At 41.6% G+C, this 9,043-nt stretch overlaps 1 long non-coding RNA gene across 1 annotated transcript; it reads right to left on the reverse strand.

The window, feature by feature from the left end:
* Nucleotides 1–1,777: 1,777 nt before the first annotated feature.
* On the reverse strand, nt 1,778–7,018 carry LOC126641038 (uncharacterized). Its single transcript, XR_007629191.1, has 3 exons — nt 4,279–7,018; nt 3,835–4,193; nt 1,778–2,740 (listed from the first exon to the last, which is right to left on the reverse strand). It is a non-coding gene; the product is annotated as an uncharacterized LOC126641038 (long non-coding RNA).
* Nucleotides 7,019–9,043: the final 2,025 nt, after the last annotated feature.

Genomic DNA, 9,043 nt, shown 5'->3' on the forward strand with positions numbered 1-9,043 from the left:
GCAAATACAGAAAAAGCCTTTGTATCACTTAGAATGGTTCTCTGCTGAGAAAATTCAGATCAAATATTTCCTGCTCTATCAGCTTGATGAGATCTTGTTTGTTGCCCCATTCTGTTCCTGATTGGATAAGCACAGAGCTGCATTAACCCAAGGTCTGTGTGGGTTGACTGTTGTACAATGCCTGGGAATTGTACATTTCAGCAGGGCACACTACTCTTTTAGTTTTCATTTTCTGACTTTTGCTTTGAATTCCCCAGATAAACAAAAGTAAATTTCATTTAATTTCTTGAAGTCGACTGAAGAGAAAAAAACTGAGCAATCCACACCATTCACCTCTGCACTTCCTCACCAGGCTGAATGCTCTAAGCAGAGGAGGGGATCCAATCTCACTGTCTGTCCAAGGTAAACAGGGTGTTACCCACTGACAAGCTCTCTGCTTGGACAGGAATAAGAAGTCGAGCCCAATGATCCTTGCGGGTCCCTTCCAACAAAGAATATTCTGTGATTCTGTGAAAGGTCTCAGCAGGGTTTTGACCAACTGTAGCTGCTTGGAGATGTTTGAAAGATTTTCAAATTGCACTGAATAAATTTGGGATTATTTCTCAGTTTCTCAGTGTTCTGACTTTAAACTAGGCATATTGCAAAAAAAATCCAATAAAAGGCACAAACAAATAGACACTCTTCTGAAGTCACTTCACCCCTATACAATTGTTGTGGCATTAATGAAACTGCCTTCTGGAGAGACTAGAAAGTTTGATATAAACCTTTCCAACCTCAAAACAAGATCAGGGTATGTTAAAGATAAATTTTCCCATTTTAAAGGCAGCAGCACAGCCTTCTGTGAGAAACCCAGCTCCACAACTTATCCCCAGGCACTGCAATGGTCGCTCTCTGTCCATGAAAAAGGAATGTGCCTTTTATCCTGAGCACTGAATGACCATTCACTTTGCTGAAATGTTATTTCTTTTTATAACTGTGCAACAGCTTAAAGGGAGGATGAAAGAGGAGAAGGAGCCCAATGCTGTCACTTTGGAGAGCTCTTATTGTAATCAACCTTACAACGCTTTTTGTTGTACAATACAAAGAATGTTTAATCTCTCCTGGCTGGCACATTCCCTCCAGGGTTTTTACTCCTGACAATAGGAGCTTTCACTTTGACCGTGGCTAAAATAGTGTCAAACCCCATTGCAAGGCACTGCTTTGACTCTGGATACATTTGGGAAATTCTAAAGAATCAATGACTTCATGAGATGAGGGAAAAAATAGGATTACTGTTGGAGAGAGTTCATATATTTCGTACCTTTTGCTTCCCATGAATACCACCACCTCTAAAATGACTTTCACTTTGCTGTTGCAAATATTTGCATGGTTTGTTTTTTGAATGGGTTTTAGAAAAAACAAACAAACAAATAAAAAAACCCAAACAAATATGAGATAAGATTTCCATAACATTTAGTCTTCATAAATTTCCCAAACTCTCTGGATGTGCAGTCTCAGGGCGCTCCAGGTAGGATGGGAGGAGGCAACAGAGATGTTGGAGCAGAGCCACTGAGCCAGTGCTTAGAAGTGCTGAGCTGTTTGCAGAACTGAAATGTCAGCTTTTCCTTCTTTTTTTCATGTTGGTTTAAAGGGAAGTGAAACAGTTTGCATGTAACAAGCGTTTGCCTGTGTATTTTCTAAAGCTTAGGCCAAATTCAACCTCTGAGTTTTGGAAAAGGTAACTAGAAAGTTACAATGCAAGAAATTCCTCTGTACTTCCATATTTGTGCCAGGCCTACAGACTGACAGATGGAAACTCCCCGAAAGGAGTTTTGTACACAGAGAGCCAAACAGGTGATTTCCATCTGGATGACTTCATTGCAGTTGGGATAAGCAAACAGCAAACAAGAAGTGTAGGTCTAGAGAAGTCCCATGAAACAACATAAACTCATGGATCTTGTTACATAAATTTTTCTGTGGTTTCCACACTAAAGGACATTTCAGATAAACATCCAGATTGAATCTCCATATCCAGCAGAAGCTAAAGTTAAACTTGAATTTTCAGGCTCTGCCAGAGCGGCGTATAAAAGAGTATCATAGATAGAAAAGTAAATGGGTTGGGTTGTGTTACCAGCATTTGTGCAGCTCCTGGTGAGGTTAGTGGAGAGGGTCCCCACGGATCCTATGGAAAGACTGTCATCTTCACAGCACTGTCCTGCAGGACAGAGAGAAATGGTGCCACTTTTCTACCTTGTGTGGGACAGTCCTGCACTGTGAACAGCAAATAAACAGGGTGACAGCAGCATTGGACAACCCAGTGGCTGAAAGGTTTTGGCATAAACTGATCAAGAAACAAGGTCATAAAATAGGTCAAAAAAAATCCCTTATATTGACCAGTTTCTCATTCAGTATTTTGATCAATCCTGATTGGGATCCTGATGAAATAAAGAAGGAAGAATAATCAGACATAAGAGAATCTGTGTTGGATAAGCTCTCATTGCTCTGATAGGTGCTAGATGGTAAATAATCCATCTTGGAGTAACTTTGAGAGTCTGGAGTTTTCCCATCTGCTAGAGATGTTTCTTAGTCTTGAGTTAGATATAAATGCAGAAGGCAGGTCACACACTTATGCTGCTGCTCTGTAACCTTCCAGATGATAGGTAATTACTCATAAATGTGTCCTACAGATGCTCCAGGGATCCATCTGCACATGTCAGCCCGAGAGTTGTTGGTTCTGGATGAGCTCAGAGGAGACCAAGAGCTATGTGAAGAGAGACAGAATTAGGGGATGCTTAGTAATTCAATTTTGCAGCCTCTGAATGGAAAATAATAAAGCAATTACAGGGTGGCTCGTATTATAATGACCATATTTTTGGAAACCAAAGATTTGTACAGCCACAGAAAAGCAGGGGCCAAGTGGGGGCAGCCAGCCCAGCCTACCTCCAGCTCCAAGACAGCATCACTTATGACTGCTGTGGGGTTGAGACACTCTTGGCCTTCCTATAAACAATTCCACCACCCCTTAATGATACATCCCTGGGCTTCACTATCTTTTTTTCAGTGGAAGGGACATTTTTCTAAACATCCATCCTCAACCTGCTTTGTTCCAGCTGAAGCCCCCCCATTGTTTGCCCATGCCCTGTGGCAATGGTGACCACCCTGGCTACTGGTAGAATTCAGCTCTTCCCTGTGCTGGGGTGGGCACAGGCTGCACCCCCTCAGCAGATGGGCTGGGCTGGCACAGCCTGCAGGGAGTGGGGAGTGAGATGCATAAGGTGTGTGGAGGTGGGAGAACAGAGCATACCATCGTCTAGTTTGACTGACTGGAGACAACCAGGGAAATAAACGATGCCCAAAATCACCCAGGATAAGTTAGGGCACTGTACTGCTTGCTCTGAAATTAGTAGTGAGGCTTGCAATTAATTCAGCACAAAGAGACTTCCGCACTGACCATCGTTTCTCTGCTGCTGGGGAGAACTGCTCGGCAATTTTCTGGAGAAGGAAAACTCCGTAGCTGAGACAAAGCACATAGGTGGGCAGGCAGTTGTGATAAAACCACAGGGAACCAGCACAGGGAAAATGAGAACCATCTCATGCAGGACTCAGAAACAGAATAAACAGGTTATTTTTACAAGCTGGAAATGAATATATAACTCCAGGGATGAGGAAAAATGCAGCAAGTAACATCATTTGCAGCTCAGCATATTCCATTGCTATTAAAAATATATTAAAAAAAAAAAAAGAAAGGCAATGAAAGCAGATGGGAATAGCACAACCAAAGCACCTCAGAATTTTATTTAACCACAGGAGAAGCATTTTGAGAAGCAGAGAAAGGACTGTGGTATATGTACTTACGTATTCTGCCTTCTGCATACCCCATGGTAATGGAGATGTGACCCTGTAATCTGCTGCAGAAGTGCTGGTCATTTTATACTGCCATTAAGATGCAGAATGAGAACTGCTCTTGCTCTCACTTGGACACTCAGACAATTTTTCTTTCTTAGCATTTTCAGCCAATCCACACTAACAGTCAATTGGACTGGTGGGTTTTTTGTCCCTCAGGCTGGAAAAATTGGACTGATTCCTCTGAGAAGTAAGAGAGCAGGTATTCATTATCATAAGGTGGATTTGTTAAGTTCTGGTTGGTTCAGCTCTTTTTCTTCATTTTTCAGCTCACACCAAGTCCTCAAATCTGTTGCAGCTTATCCCACTGCCTGGAATAGCACATCATTCAATATTATTAAGCATGGCCAAGATGATTCTTCATATTGAAAATAAGCAGCAGAAAGTGATGATCACCTGAGAAAGCATTTCTTCACTTGAGTTTTATGATTTGCTGCAGAAAGTTTTGCAATAAACCACAGCTCTTTGTCACTTGGAATAGTTCTGATATTGTTGCTGTTGTACTTTTCCACTCCAGAGAAATCACTGGTATTAACCTTGAAGCATCTAAACAGCTCAGGTCAGGGGAACAGACATCCTGCAAGAGTAAAGTACCATAACTACACCCATTTTAATGGTGTGTCAGTCTGATCCCACAGTCAGGCTTGTAGGAATAACTTTCCTGCAATGTGTAAGTAGGTACTGCTGGATAAAGGATGAGCAGTGTAGTGGAGAGTGGCAGTGGGTGCTTGTCATAGGACTCTAAATTAGAAACTTGGAGAATCATTTGGCTTTTTCCATCCCCTTGTCAAAAAGCATTTCTTTAGTTTTTCAACACATGGAAGAAGTTCAGATGAGCACACACCACTCAAACTTTTCTGCACAGACTAGATCTCAGTGAAAAACAACCTGTAAGGTCAGGCTTGCTGGGTCCACTCTGAGCCCTCAATGTTGAGCCTTTGGAATTTGTCTCTCCTGATAAGCAGAGGCAGCAGGCTGCATTGTTGTACCCTGTCCCAGCCACACTCAAGTGTTGGCAACTGAAAATGACTATCCCGAAATAAGAGAAGATGTCATTAAACCCCAGGTGCACTTGCTCTTCAGATTCCTACCATCAGTTATGCCACTTGCCTGTAATGGCTTCAGATTCTTTTACCTTCCTCTCAGTGGATTTCTCTGCTCCTTTACATTTAAATTCACCTTGTCTTCCTAAAAGCACAGTCAAACTGTAAGCAATAAATGAGACAGGCAAAAACAAATATGCTATTGTTTTCTTGGCTTTCTCTATAGTCCTGAGCAAAGAATGTTTCTACATCCCTTTGAGAAAGCTATCCCACAATGAATAATTATTTGAAAACAAATGGGTAGGATTGTACCAACCACCTACTTCTCAGCCTTAGAAATGGTAGGAAAATCCCACCTAACCATAAATATTTGTTAGGATGATAGTTCTGAAAATAAAGTAGGCTGGAACATTCCCTATCAGGCCAGGCTGCAGTATTCAGCTTATATCAATTACTGTCTATTTGACATGCTTCATGCTCTCTTCATTAACAGGATGAAAGGTTTTATGGGATAATAACCTAGTTCCAGTGAGCAAAATGTATTTATGAGACCAAAGGCCGAGTCTTTTGTCCTTGCAGAAGGAGCCTTGAGACTGCAGTGATTGGCACTGGTCTAGCAGGGATAAATCACAAGAGCAAAACTTCTGTCCCTTAGAACATTGATCCATCCATGAGTCACTGAGGACAAAGGATCTTCACTGCAGGAAAGCTGAGGGAGCAGAGATTGGTGATGATGATGCTACAAGACGAAAGTAGAACAACCATTGGCTTCAGTCAAATATTGAAGACACTGTAATTACAGTTACTGCCATGTTAAATGGTCCCTCATGGTTTCCTCATCTGAATCAAGGTTTGATTGAAAACTTGTGACCTGAAATTGTGGTCATCACATTATTGCCAGAACTTATTTGGTTTTCTCCCTCTTCAGACAGTAGGCAGATGGTAATTGCTTCCTAAAACATTTCTCAGCTGAGCAGCAGTGACAAACATTCTTCTCACCTCAGAAAATCCCAGAGCACATTACAAACTACCTGGATGGAGAGGACAGATGTGTTTTCCTTGGATCTGGCAACAGCTCCTCTCATCAGGGAAGAGGTGTGCTTGGCTAATGGAAAATAATTGTACCTGGCTTTCCACCCCAGCTGTCCACCACTGTTAATCTCATTACACCTGCACTCAAATTATCAATAGGGACCCTCTTTCCCTATTCCATCAACAAGTTACATGGAAAATCTGCCATCCCAACACAACCAGAGCAGACCATGAGTAGAATGGAGGAGGCTGTGCAGTAAGGCATTGCTAATGAGGCAAGCACTATTCAATGCTCTCCAAGTTAGTCCATTCCTCCCAGTGGGGCCACAGCTGAGTTACCACTCCTTTTGTTCCCTCTTGGATCTTGGCTTTGCTGGGTGGAAACAGCACAATTCCCTCTGGCTGTGATTTCTGGCATGTCAGGCTCCTGCTGCTGAGTTCTATTCCATTTCACACAATCCATGCACCATAAAAGGAAAAGAGAAATCCATACTGATCAAATATTATCACACAGTGGCATCAACATTTCACATTGTACAGTCCTAATATACGTCCTGGATAAAAATGTGATATTCAGAACCCCACCATGTTGGCTTTACTGGCAGGCATTGTGAGACAGAATTCATAGTAAGGACTTAAGAGGGGTCTGTACTTGTGGCAGATAAAATCAAATTTGTAGTACAGAAATTATCTGTTTTAAGCTCAGACCATGGGCTGAAGTTAGAACTCTAAGTAAGTGTTTTCCTGGTTGAATGATGGGTTCTTACAGAGGAGAATTTACTACAAAAACAAAGCTTTCTATCCAAATCACAGTGAGTGTCATAGTCTGAATTATGGCTGTAAGAGAAAGTCTTTATTTTTTATCACCTCCTTAGTCAATGCTAATTCAATCAAGATATGAATGAGTTAGTATTGACCCCAAAACTTCTTCTGCAAAGAACCACCTTCTCCCCAGCCCACGGAGCCTTTGGAGCTCATTTTAGGCAGCTTCACAAAGTCCAGATGAAAAATCTGCCTTCAGATGATGGAAGACAGGTTAATAACTAGCGGGATATTTATTTGAAGAAGGAAAGTCATAGCTGCAACAAAACAGGTTAAGGAAGGAGGGCTGCACAGTGGAGACACACCGAACGTTTCAGCTAATCTGCTCCAGGGTGACACTGAAGGGCAACATCCATGCCTAGCACAGCAAAGGAACAGCCTGTAGAGTTTATCAGCATTTGGGGAGACACAAGATCATTCTGCACATGGGTGGAGTGATTTGAACAGCCACCTCAGCTAGGGTGAGTATTAACTCACTGCAGCACTTGTTCATTAAGGCACTATTTACTAACAAACATATTTTTTCAATTTCCTAATCTGCCATTATTTTGTGCAGACACCTCTGTCTCACTGGAAGCTTCTACTTGAAAAGTCTCCTTTAGCATGTCTCAGAACTGGGATATGCTACACTGGCATAGCAAAAAAATAACAATCATTTGGGAGCAATTTATTTCCAACAGTTATACACTCGCTCATTTCCATACCACCTACAGATATGTGTATATCTTCTTGTTCTGATATCGAGAAAAAACCAATTTGCATTCTTTCAATACAAGCAATCCTTGGCTTGAATTTTTAGTTGGTCAAATAATGCTAAAGCAGGAAATATTTGAGTAGCTGTCTGCACCATGGGACTATGCAGGCAGGCAAGCTCTATTACGGCCACGGTCTTATCAAAGGAAAGCTAAATCTCCTCATTAAATCTTGGTTGTTTTTATTTTCAAGAAGAAAGACTCTCTGCTGCAGGGGAAATTATGGAGAAAAGTGGAAACAAGTGGTGAAAGGCTGTGGAGGGAGGCTTCGTGTGGAGCCACGCCGGGTGGAACAGGATGGCCACCCCTCGAGTCCCTGCCTGGGGACACCCACGCTGTTCATCTGCTGGATCCCAGATACCAACAGGATCACCTCTGGATTAATGTATGTAGCCATCAACCCCAATATTTGGCACTTGCATACAATCTGCTCCAATGGAAGTGGCACCGAACCTTGTTTTGTGAGTTCATTTTTAACAGTTCTTTGCATCCTTGGGCAAAATAATTAAGCCTGAATACAGCAAGTATCTAACCACCTAAGTAACACACACAAATCCTACAAGGTTCGAGGTGCAATGATAAAACAGAGCCCTCATTACACTCTCCACTAGTCTTTTACTAGTCTGTTATCCATTAAAATGGATATAAAATCCTACTGTCTTACTTCTTTAGGGAGGAAGGGGAAAGGTAGAAAAGAGGGAGAGAGGATGAGGTACAAGACAAAGGCCTGTGACATAAGGATAATTCTGTTTATCTTAAAATATTTTTTTCTTAGAATATTATCTTGGGGGGGTGAAGTTTGTAAAGCAGTTTAAGAGGTTTCCAACCGTTATGGTTAAAGTATGTAGAAGTAATCTAAATAGTTAGCAAAATGTTGACTGGAAGATAAACATGTTAATATTATATTAAACCAGATAATAAAATTTCTTTTTTGGCACTTCAAATGCAAGAAGCTGCTTAGTGTTTTACTGGCACTCTTAAGAAATGTTAATAAGGCTTTTTTCCTGCTGTATTTTAAATGTAAGACAGGCAGTGCAAACAAAACTGCAGACTGGTTTCTTTGTTCTTCTAGGATATCCAGCTATGCTCCAACACACCAGAGAGACTTCTGTTTACATATTCTGCATAAAGTTGTCCAAGAAACTTTAAGTTAACTCATGCCAGGATCCAAAGTTCTGGGTGTTTAATGGATGAAGAGCCCATTCCCCAACACCTACACCTCCTGCCCTAAGCCAGCTGGGGGACACTAACCCAAATACCAGTCATAGGTGATTTAGGAGTTGATACTTTGCTAAATAAGGTAAACCTGGCATCAGTCAGGCCTTACTGAAAGCTTACTTCAAAGTAAGCTTTTGACTTATTCTGAACCATTTTAAATACATCTCCCCTGCCCCCCGCCCCCCAAAAAAAGGCTGAAGTTCCCATTGTACCTACACAGGCTCAACTGCCAGAATATTGTATTGTTATTAATGTAGAACAGAAGGCACAACCATCACTATGCCTTTAATTCTT

Source organism: Myiozetetes cayanensis, unplaced genomic scaffold, assembly GCF_022539395.1.
Source record: "Myiozetetes cayanensis isolate MyiCay16 unplaced genomic scaffold, myiCay2020 scf20-37, whole genome shotgun sequence".
Lineage (NCBI taxonomy): Eukaryota > Metazoa > Chordata > Aves > Passeriformes > Tyrannidae > Myiozetetes > Myiozetetes cayanensis.